This window comes from Cyprinus carpio, chromosome B3 (assembly GCF_018340385.1).
Source record: "Cyprinus carpio isolate SPL01 chromosome B3, ASM1834038v1, whole genome shotgun sequence".
In the NCBI taxonomy this organism is placed as follows: domain Eukaryota; kingdom Metazoa; phylum Chordata; class Actinopteri; order Cypriniformes; family Cyprinidae; genus Cyprinus; species Cyprinus carpio.
Window position 1 is genome coordinate 40,959,967 of NC_056599.1, and position 12,591 is coordinate 40,972,557.

The following is a 12,591-nucleotide window of genomic DNA, read 5'->3' on the forward strand; positions in this document are numbered from 1 at the left end:
CATCGAATTGTTTCTAAAACCCATCTCGAGATTCCTGGAATGGCTGCCCAAGCCATGTAATGGGAGGCGAGAGGTTTTATTTTCTCGAACGAGAGCTCACCTTGAGAAAGCGGGAAGTCTACATTTGTATAAGTGATTGAGAGAGGATGAGGAATTTTGCTCTTTAAAGCATGTGTGTCCGCTATCACAGTGGTAAAATATTCGGGCACGTGCTACACCTGCAGGACATGATCCACTGAAAATGAAACTCCGTCTCTCAAGTGTTCAAAGAGATGAGGAGTGAAGGTGAGTTGTTTTGGAGGGGCATTCCTGCAGGGCTTAGATGGATGCACTGCATGGCCCTTTAAGTTGAGGGCAGATGGTGGGCACAGATGTGCGGCAATCGCTTCCTCCAGGGGGGGAAGTTTGGTGTATCCCCTCTCGTCAGCGCCATCAATGGTGGTGAGAGCTGCTGCAGTAGAGGGGTTCACCTGTGACGAGTAGGGTGCTCGCCATGTCTTGGTGAGCTCGTCATGGACGGCTGGCAAGAACTGGGCTGAGCGCTGGTGGGGGGATTGCTGGCGGGTCAATTCATCCAATAAGCCATGCGCGGGCTCATCCGGATCCGACCACTTGATACCCAGATCCTCCACGGCTTTTGCGAGGACGCGGATTAGCTCGCCGTCTGGCTTTGGCCTCGGCACTTGAGGGGGAGGGGCTCCTCGCTGGAATCACCCCATTCCTCCGTTTCTGACACCGTCACCGTATGATGTCCTCCTCAGACACGCTGAATGAGACCAGCCCGCTCGCAGCTGAAGAGGGGCGCTGGTCCTCATGTGCGAAGCACACCGGCTTGAGAGGACGCAGGGAGGGTGGGGCACGAAGGCACTGAGCCTACGTGACACTGCCCGGGCCCGCTGGAAAAGATCCACTGCCCCGCTGTTTTTTCCTCTTAGGGGAGGAAAAAGACGGCAGGGCCTGGTGGGGGGGATCGCCTTGATGGAACAAGGCAACCCGCGAGCGTAGATGGGAAAGGCTCATGCTCTCGCAAAAAGAGCACGAGCCATCAGTGAGCGCAGCCGAGGCAGGTGGTGCACTCACTTTGCCTGTCTTCATCGTGCAATAGTTCCTTAGGTCGCTGCCTTCCATTTCTTCCACAGCAGTGAGCAGAGCTGGAGCTTCTTCTATGGCTTCTTTCTTGCAGAAGAGTTAGTGAAGAGATGATCCTCATTGCTGAAAGAGAATAATCTGATGAATGGTGCTACGGACTTATATAGCGGTCGGCCCCGCCCCTTTTGGCAGGCTGAAGCGCCATTGGTTTGTGCAGCTACACAAACGTGAACAAATCTGGCTTCAGCAGAAAGGAAAAAAGCAGTTTTTTCCAACCTGTATTATGGCCAAGGATATTATATTACTCTTGGACTGCTTTAATCTCTCTCAGTTTGTAAATGTTCCCACTCACTGTAAAGGCCATACATTGGATTTAGTCATTGCAAATGATTCTTTTCTCTCTAACTTTTCTGTTGTGGATGTTGGTCTTTCTGACCATTTAGCTATCTTCTTTAATATTGTGATATCACATTCTAGTAGAGAGATTTCACCGACTATTTAATTCCGTAAATGGCAATCAATTGATCACGCTGTTTTTGCAAATTTGATTGTTTCTTCCATAGATGTTATGTCCTCTGCTTCTCTTGAGGATAAAATGTTATTATTTAACAATGCCCTCACAGCCAACTTTGATATCTTTGCTCCTATAAAAACTCGTAATCTCTCATTTGTACAATCGGCCCCTTGGTATAATGATGATTTGCATTCACAGAAGGCTGCATGTCGGAAATTGGAGCGAAAGAGGCGTTGCTCTGGTTTAACTGGTTTTTCACCAAGCTTGGAAAAACAGCTTGACTCATTACAGAATAGATATTGAAACATCTACATACTTTTCTTGTATTATTGAAAATAATCAAAACAATCCTAGACAGCTTTTTCACACAATTAACAGACTACTTAATGTAGATGGTGCCAGTTCTTTAATATCATCTGATTGGTTATGCAATTTGTTTCTGAAATTTTTCAGTAAAAAAAAATTGACAATGTTCGCACAAATATCTTTAGTTCCTCTGGGTCTGCTGTTTTAACAGTCAAAAGTTTTTCTGCCACTTCATTTTACAAATTTACTCCATTACAATCTGAGTTACTCTGCAAGCAGGTTTCTCATATGAAAGCTTCCACTTGAATACTTAATCCTTTGCCATGTAGCCTATTAAAGTGATGTTTTATAAACAAATTTCGGGATGAGCACGCACGGATAAATTAATTCACCTATTAATTAATTCTACTATTAATTCACCATGGTTCTTCCGTGTGTTGCAAATTAATAAAGTTGCTAAATGCAGGTTTTTGTGGCTAAAGTTTGTTAAATGACGTTATGACCTAATTATGTCGGATGTTTACTTCATGGTTAAAAAAAATGGCCTCAACAAGGCATTTATCCAAAGTTTATCATCCACACTGAAATGTCTGAAAGCATTACATTTGCCTTAATGTGCATGTACAAACCTCACTGAGATGATGCAGACATACGTTTGATGCAATTCTTCTGGCAGGATCAATTCATTTATGGAAATATGTCACCATTCACTGGCCTGCTCACTCAGAATTGATCTAAAATGCAACTGCCTTTGTGTTTTGCTGCAGGCCAGCAATCGTGAGTAAATCGTGAGTTCTTTTTTAGGACTGTAATATGAAGAACGTGCAAGGTAAATAAAATAAACATGTCTATTGGTACAATTCGTTACAAGACTAAATATGCTTCATTGTTTTCAAAAGCCTCCATTTCCACAGTCCATACTACAACGTGAAAACAGCATTTTCAAATTTATCTACTCTGGAGAGCGTCTAAAAACGGCTGGAAGGCAAAGATGCATTTTCAAAGGAAACGTATTAATGTGGATAAGACTTGAGGAATTTCCAAATCTAGCAACAAATTGCTAAGTTGGCAACAACGTAGGGTACCCAGGCATTTTTTACCTTGTCCCGTTAATTGTCACTAACACTTCCACTTTCTCACGGCCTACAGCTACAGCAGCCGAAGCAAGCATGAAGCTGCTTCTACTTGCAACACAGTCCCGCACATCTCCGTATTTCCATCCTGTTACTTCTAACCCCCTTTTTTCCTTTCAGTGGCCTCCAGCTCCCGTAGCAAACGTTAGCATGAGGCTCCCTCTGCTAGCAGTGTAGGCTACACAAGCTCTTCAGGACATCACACACCCCACCCCCTTCCCGAAGCCCTATAGCAGCTGAAGCAAATGTGAGGCTGCCTACATTTGTAACACATGCCCACATCTCTTCCGTTCTCTCATGCTACTATTAACCATTTTTTTGTTCTGTGAACTCCAGCTCCCATAGCAAAAGCTAGCGTGAGGCTGCCTCCGTTAGCAGTGCAGGCTGCACACAGGCTCTTCAGGACTCCCTTCACATGCCCTATGGCATGTGAAGCAAACGCGAAGTTGCTTCCGCTTGCAACACAGGTCATCACACCTCAGACTTTCCTCCTGCTACTTCTTACCCCTTTTTCCTTTTCAGTGGCCTCCAGCTCCCGTAGCAGACGCTAGCGTGAGCATGCCTCCGGTAGTGGCGCAGACCCTTCCACGCCCCTTTTCTTACAACCCTCTCCCCTATTCATGGCCTGCAGCCCCACAGTGTGAGGCTGCCTCCGCTAATGGCACAAGCCCCGATGCCTGCCATTCCCCCTCTCTTTTCCCCTCTTTCTTTCACTCCCGGAGCTGTCCCAAGCGTGAGCACGCCTCCACAAGTGGTTCCGGCAGCTATCTTTCCTCTTTCTCTCATGCTCCCCCTTCCTTCTCTATCTTCCACAACACACCTACCCATCCCTCCCGCTCTCGCCTTGGAACCACCCCCCGTAGCCAGCAACATCAGGACACAGATTTTGTCAGAAGACAGAGGGCTCCAAGACCTATGGGTGGTCAGACCGATTCCATATCAAAGAAGCTTACCAAACCCTCATCAGCCAACCCCTTTAATGCCAGTCCATCCCTGTTCACTCGAACTCCTGACCCACCATAGCTATCCCCCTTTAAACATCCCCTAATCCATCTATAATGGCCCATCCTTACTCCAGCTGTCCCAGCAACATCCCGCTCCCACAGGAGCCTTATCTAATTCCCACACTGCTGCAACAACATGATCCCTTTCCTATTTCTCTACTACCTCACCACTGCATCAACACCCACAGCACCCACAATATCCTTTTCCCACATCCCCATAATACCCCACCACTGGCCTTTTCTGTATTTCTTTACTGGCGCAGCAGTGTCTGCTCCCGCAGGAGCCTTTTTCTATATTTCTCTACTGCCACAGCAGTGTCCGTGAAGGAGATGTCCGCTCCCGCAGGAGCTTTTCCATACTTCCCCAAAGCCCTAGCAGCTCCCCACTACCCCAGCAGCCACCGCTCCCCCAGGAGCCTTTCTGTATTTCCCTACTGCCGCAGCAGTAGCTGCTCCCGCAGGAACCTTTTCTATCTTCTCTACTGCGTGTCTCCAGCAGGAGCCGTTATCTCTCTCTTTCAAGTGGATGCTTCCACGGAAGTCAAATTCTCTTCCTAGATACTGCATCAACAATTGTATACCAAAGGATGTCCAGCACCCCTCTAACATTAAGGGGGGGCCAGGCTCGGGCTCGGGAGTCTTGCCGGGCTCGGAGCTCTCTCCCTGGACAGCATGCCAAATACGCATAATCTTTATTTAATTATAAGTAAGTGTGAACTCGTGAAAGGGGTCATATGACGCTGTTAAAAAGAACATTATTGTGTATTTGGTGTAATGCAATGTGTTTATGTGGTTTTGAGGTTAAAAAAACACATTATTTTCCATATAATGTACATTATAGTTTCTTCTCTATGCCCCGCCTTCTGAAACGCGTCGATTTTTACAAAGCTCAATGGTCTGAAAAGCGAAGTGTGCTCTGATTGGGCAGTTATTCAGTGCATTGTGATTGGCCGAATGCCTCAAGCATGTGACGGAAATGTTACGTCCCTTAACATACTATGCCGTCTCCCAGGCCAGCAGCAGCACAAGACTCAGTCCAGCTGCTCTGCTCGTGCATCCCATCATCATTCTCTTTTAGTAATTCAGTCAATGTACTGTTAGGAGTAACTGAATAACTCAGGATATTGGTTTATTTCGCGTCAGAGTGAGTGTAAGGCATGTTTATAAACTGAATAACTTAAGTTATTTGTGGATTAGTGTGTACTGGAGACGCAAACTGTTTCAAACGATTCAGATAGATTTGGTGAACTGATTCGACCGGTTCACCAAGAAGATCCAGTTAAAAAGAAAGATTTGTTTGCGAACCGGACATCACTTGACAAGACAAAACAAATAAAACCCCATTGCAAAAGAGAGATTTGTTGCATCCAGTTGGAACATAATTACTGATTATAATGACTTATACTGTCTTTTTACACGTTGTATCGCGCTGCGTAAACATAAAACCATGTCTGCATTTGTGATTTGAGAAACAACAAGCCTACTCTACTGCTCAAAACTTGCGTTTGAATCATCACTGGCAAATTATTACAATATCAAAAAGTACCTTTGAACTGCCCAACTTTATAGAAACAGCCTTTGTGCCACAGACGCATTGCAGGCTACTGGTTCAGGAAACAGTCCTCATTTTCCATAAAATGCGCCGCACACATCTGAACATTTGGGTTGAACTGTTCTGGAACAGTGTTGAAATACAACGTAACCACTGATTTCTAGTCATGTCCTCTTTTGGAAGGCCAAACAAAGTTTCACTTCAACGAAACACACAGCGACTCCACAACATGTTATGCAAATCTTCCCACATAGTGACGTAGAGATGTGGAGGTGTGGTAGAACAAGCCGTTTTAGGGGGGTGTGGTTGACCCTTAACCTTTTATAAAGAATATCTCTTTGGATTTGAGACTTTAGTCTTTGCAACTTTACAGATTTTCTTTATGCAACAATACACAATAACAAACCAAACACAAAAAAAAAAAACAAAAAGCATCATTTGACCCCTTTAAATCTTGCTTTGGTCCTTTATGTCCCTCAGTTCTTGCTATAATAAATGATTCTTTGTCATCTGGTGTGGTGCCAGCAGCACTTAAAACTGCTGCTGTCACTCCCATTTAAAAAAAGCAAAACTCTGATGTGAACGTTCTTTCAAATTTTCACCTGATCTCAAATCTTCCATTACTGGCTAAAATGTTAGAGGGTGTGGTTGCAGCCCAACTGAATAAACACTTAATTGAAAATAACTTATTTGAGCCCTATCAATCTGGGTTTCGGAAATTGCACAGCACTGAGACTGCGTTGGTTAAAGTCACTAATGACTTTGGCTCTCTATCTCGTCTCATTCTCTTGGATCTCAGTTCAGCCTTTGATACTATTGACCATGTGTTATCACTTAATCGTCTTGGAACTGTATTTGGTTTGTCAGAAACAGTTCTTGGCTGGTTTAGGTCCTATCTTACTGACCGCAGTCAATTTTTTTTTCTATAGGTGGCCATAGATCCAAGGTTGGTCCGGTTCATGCTGGTGTCCCACAGGGGTCAGTATTGGGTCCCTTACTTTTTAATATGTATATGCCGATGATACGCAAATTAATATTAATTCAAAACCAGGTCAACATGTGGACATTGTGCATCTTTCTAACTGTATCACCAAGATCAACATTTGGATGTCTAATAATTTTCTGGTTTTAAATAGCTCTAAAACGGACGTTATGCTTCTCGGCTCTTCCCATCCACTGCGAAATGCTGGGTCTCCTACTTTGACTGTTGATGGTGTTGCTTTGGAGTTTCAAAAATCTTGGTGTCATCTTTGATGCCACGCTGTCATTTCAGCCTTTTGTGCAGAATATGGTAAAGACCTCCTATTTTCACCTCAGAAATATAGCACGTTTACGTCTTATGTTGTCCTTCTCAGTTGCTGAGAGGTTGATAAACTCATTTGTCTTTTCACGTATTGACTATTGTAATGGTCTTCTAGCTGGAGTTTCTAAATCCCCCATTAACAAACTTCAATATTTGCAAAATTCAGCTGCTAGAATTCTGTCTGTGGTCAGGGCTGGTTATCATATTACCCATTTTGGAGTCTTTGCACTGGCTCCCTGTCAGGTACCATATTGATTTTAAAATCCTTATGTTAACATACAAGGCTTTGCATGATCTGGCTCCTCAGTACTTGACTGACCTTTTAATCCCTTGTATACCATGTCGTAATCTGCGTTCCTCTCAGAGTGGTCTTTTAGTTATTCCAAAGACACGGTTTCGTTTCTAGGGGTGATAGAGCATTTTCTACTTATGCTCCTAAACTTTGGAATTCTCTCCTGGCAGACATCAGGGAAGCAAATTCACTAGTGACTTTTAAATCTCTTCTAAAAACATTCTATTTTACGATTGCTTTTGCTTGATTATTCATTTTATGTTTGCACTGGTTTCAAGGTTTTTTTTTCTTTTTTTCCCTTGTCAATGTTTGCCTGTAAAGCACTCTGAGAAAGCAACTTTTAAAAACACTATATAAAATAAATGTATTATTATTATTATTATCATCACAAAAGACCTGCAGCAAAGGCACAGGAATCAAGACTCAAAAAAGTGCTGTAATAACTCTTTGAAAATACAATAATTAAAATAAACTACAACTTAACATTTTTAAAAAGATGTTTAATTCATTTCTGTTGTATACTCACTGAGAGCCTTTGATGGCAGCATTCCTTCATCAGTCACTCTGCAGCAGATAAACACACGTGTGTCTAATCTGTCCCTGTAACATCCAGACAAGATACAAGTCTCCTCTGTGATTTATCTGCTCAATACTGGATTTACATGATGTGTTAACTCACTTTTTATCAATCACAAGTGGTCAACAATTTATCAAAAATACTAATGGACAAATAAAATAGATAACTTGCATTTAGTTACTTTATGTAGATTTGTTTATTAACAATACTTACATTCATCTAAAGCATTGTTGACAACAGTGAATTCTACATAATAGCACACATACATCACTCACTCAGATGTCTGATTCATGTTATGATGTGCTCATCTGTAATACTATCAAAGATTTTCCTGTCACATATTAAATAGACATTTAGTAATCATACATTTACCTCAATTAACAGATTCCATGAGAGCTGAATTAGATAAACCTATCACAGAAGAAGAGATTTGGGAAGCAATTTCAAAACTTAAAAATAACAAAAGCCCAGAGCCGGGTGGCAATTCAAATGAATTTTACAAAACATTTAGAGAAATTATTTCCCCATTATTATTAAATGCAGTTCATACATTCCTGGAAACAGGTACTTTGGCTCCCTTGTGGAATGATGCAGCTATATCATTAGATGCGTACAAAGCTTTTGATCGAGTATCGTGGCAGTTTTTATTTCATACCATGGAGCATTTTAATTTTGGTTCTAATTTTCTTAAAAGGGTACTAACCTTATACTCCAACCCACAAGCCTCTACTAGATTTAATGGCTATAAATCAGCATCTTTCAAATTAGAGTGTGGTTGTAGACAGGGCTGTGCACTGTCCCCATTATTGTTTGCTATAAGCATAGAGCCTTTTGCTCAGCTCATGAGACAAAGTGCTGCCATAAATGGTATTGTTATAGGAAGAGAGGAATATAAAATCTTACTATACACAGCTGATGTTGTGCTCTATCAAACAAACCCTCAATCGACAATACCCCAACTCAAAAAATTAATTGTTGAGTTTTCTGAGAGGGTGATTACCTTGACTTCTTTACCCCTTTCAAATGTTGCCTGTTGAAATCCCTAAAGTTAAAACCAACATAGATAAAAATATACCAAAACTTAATTACTCATAACATACACCAAGATTTGACTCTACCAAATCTTAAGTACTCTTATTGTGCAGTGCAGCTAAAACCAGGTGAGACATGGCTGAAGGAAAACTCTGACACATGCTGGCTAAACATAGAGAAAAGCCTTTGTCAACAGCCCCTGACCTCACTTCTCTTTGTAAATATCAATAATGATAATATTGTAGTAGGCAAATAGACAAGAATTTCTTTAAAATATGGAAAAAGGTACAATCTTTACTAAATTTCATCATTCCATTTTCCCTTTATCTAGTATAAGTACTATAAACAAATTCTTACCATTGGAATTAGATATGGGATTCAAAAAAATGGCATATCATGGACTTATTAGTAAAGATCATTTTAAAGCATTTGAACAACTGCAAAGTGAATTTAAGCTCTCGAAAACAGACTTTTTCAGGGATTTACAGATAAGAGATTTTCTTAAAAAACAAAGTTTGGGAAGAGATTGTTAATCCAGACAAAGTAGAGAAATTAATTATTAATATACATATGGGAAATATAGTTAAAATGTTTCTCTCTAAAAACTATACCAGAGGCTGTTGTTACGTCATTCAAGTTACTCTTCTGCATATAAAGAACGATGGGTGGTAGAAATGCAGGAGGAGATTTCTCGAGAGGACTGGGCAGAAATTTGTTGTGAGGCTCATCAGATATGTGGAGACAATTTAAATGGAAAATTATCTTAAGATATTTCCAGACAACTTCGTAGACCAGCCTACATCTGTGGTGGTGATAGCCATAAAATGATACACCAATGGGTTTTCTGTATTACACTAGTTTGAAAATGGCACGCAATGAACTAAAGTAACAAGCCTAATTTGAAAATGTTTGTGTAAAAAATGTAAGGAGTGTGTAAGGTCCACACAATTGGCCCAAGGAAGGTATGCAATTGTGGCTGAAGGTTTCTTGCATGTTTGGTCTTTTCAGCGTGCAAAGTTATTTAATTTAAATTAAACTCTAATCTGACTCTATTTTATTATGAACTCAAAATTAAGGCTGAAATGCGAATCGGTTGTTTGTTCATCAATTATTATTATTATTCAGTCATTTGATTATTCTGTTTCTCTCTTTAATGTGTAAACACTTAATTAAAGTAAGACTATATCTAACCAGAGATCATGGCCATTACTATAGAACCAAGTTGACCAACTTAATTTGTTCTAAGTAACTTTATATAATCATGCCGTGATTTCTCATGTACACTTATTTAGAATAATGTTACAATAATCAGAGGTTGAGGCTGACCCGAATTTAGGTTAGTCAACAACACTGTTGTTCTAAATGGAAAAATAGCCTCTACAGTCTAAGGGTGTATTCACACCAGGAAAGTCCGCTAGTTCACTTGCTTTGGTCTGGACCAAATACAATGTTGATTTTTTTTTGTTTGGTGCGGTTCGCTTTCACACTGCCCTTTTTGCAAGTGAACCAAAAATTGTAAACAAAACCACACATGTGCTAAGGTCATCCATTCATTGGACAGAAATACTCAAGCAGGGAAAATCAGGAATTTCGAAAACAGGCTAATCATGGAGATTTTTCTTAGTGCAATTGTTATTATTTTACTGATTTTCTGTTATTAGCTACAAACGCAATATGAAGACACTTATGAACATCAGATGAGACAATGTCATCTATACGATGTTGTAACAATGATTTTCTGAAGACGAAGAAGTGATGCAAGACGGTTCCGGCGGAGAGAGCATGGCATACTGACCATGGCACTGCACAGAAGACCGATTAGGTATATATAAAATAAAAAAACAGCGCACATAGGAAAGCGATGGCAGGCTTTGGCAAGTGGGTACATTCTAAAACGCTTAACGTGGATTAACATACCTAAACACAGACCAGGGAAAACCAAATTTCTGTCAAACCTTACTTGTAATAAACACTAACTACCATCAAAAGAACGAGCCCTTATTCCACAGATAAAGTGAATAATATCACGTTAAGCGTTTTCTCCCCCATAGAAGTCCATTATAAGGAAACAGCTTAATGTGGTTTGACATAGCCTACCTTAACAACGAGCGTGGAAAACCAATCATCTGTCAAATTTTACTTTTAATAATCACTTGCTACTGTCATAAGAACAAGCTCTCAATCAGCGTATGAAGTGAATAATATCTCATTAAGTTAATATTAAGTTAATATAACTTTCTCCCCCACAAGTGTCCATTATATGGAAACAGCTTAATGTGGATGCAAAATGGTGTTTATTATAAGTAAAATCTGACAGAAGTTTGGTTTTCCCCGGTCATTGTTAAGGTACATTAAACCACGGGGAAGAAACCGCTCAATGTGATTTGTGGGATACCGCTCAAATCCCCTCTCCTTCATCCTTTCGCTGAACTTGCTGAACACATGCACATTTTTAATGCGTCTTCTCCAGACTGTTAACTCAAAAGGCGCAGTGCTTTCTGCAGTTGGGTCGGATCGAGGTCGGATCATATTCACACCTTAAACAAACCGTACCAGACTTCGTTTGGAACCAAACCGAGACCACCTCTTCAGCTGGGTCTTGGTTCGGTTGTTTGGTGCACACTAGAGTGCGATTGCTGTATTCACACCTGCCAAAAATATCCGCACCAAAGGGGGAAACAAACCAGAGTTCGTTTCAATCGAACCAAACAAGACAGGTGTGAATACACCCTAAGTATACATAACTAATGCTAATGCATTAGCTGGAGCTCTAAAAAAAATATTTTAGTCCGTTGCTAACCTGAGTGCAGATTTGCGGTGTTATAGACTTAACAATTAATTAGAGTCAATAATCTCAGAGCAAGTCAGAATAAATTAAAATGTGACAATTTGTTATTAGTTAGGTAAATATGTATTATGCCAATTTCAAAGATATCAAATCAATAAAACACACCTAATTCTCAAAGATGAATCTAAGAGTAAGATGCATACCTGACTTTAGAAAGATACATAACATAGTGTGTGAACACTCTATGCTATGGGCTTCTGACTACAGAATTGCCCCGATCCTCCTGCCACATTTCCTTAAGTAACCTCAGACCAAGACACACATCCTTCAAAATGGAGACCAGAACTAACAATTTAAAATTGTATTGATCAAGGCGAATTTACACCTTTTGGGACAGAAGGTGATTTGCATGAAAGGCACTGGGAAATGACACACCCTCTACAGTAATCAACTTATCTCTCAACTCTTAGGATCTGTATTACTTTGTATGGCTGTCTGTCCTATTGTTAAGAGAATGAGACCTTTTACCAGACACACAGAGACCATTCAAACAACATCAACCATGAACCGTTGCATTGTTATAAACTCTAACAATAGGAATAGTGGTTTCGGTGATCTCTGTAGTGTCCGGTGTTTAGATGGAAATGAGGGGAGATAGGGGGAGAGTGAGTGAAGGAAGTGGATGGGTGAGAAGGAAATTCACTCACATCTTCTCTCATTGAGATGTGAAAACAGATGTCTGTATTTGAATACACTGTGTGTGTATTGTTCATCTCAGAGGATAAAAGTGTCTGAGGTTCTGTAAATCTTACAAGTGAAAGTTAAACGTTGTCAGAAAAATAAATAGTGAATTAAAGCACTGATACCAGAAAAAAAATGAAAATTCTGTCATTAATTACTCACAAAGACCTTCATTCATCTTTGGAACAAAAATAAGATATTACTTTATGAAATTCGAGAGCTTCCTGACAGCAAGGGTCCTACCACGTTCAAGGTCCAGA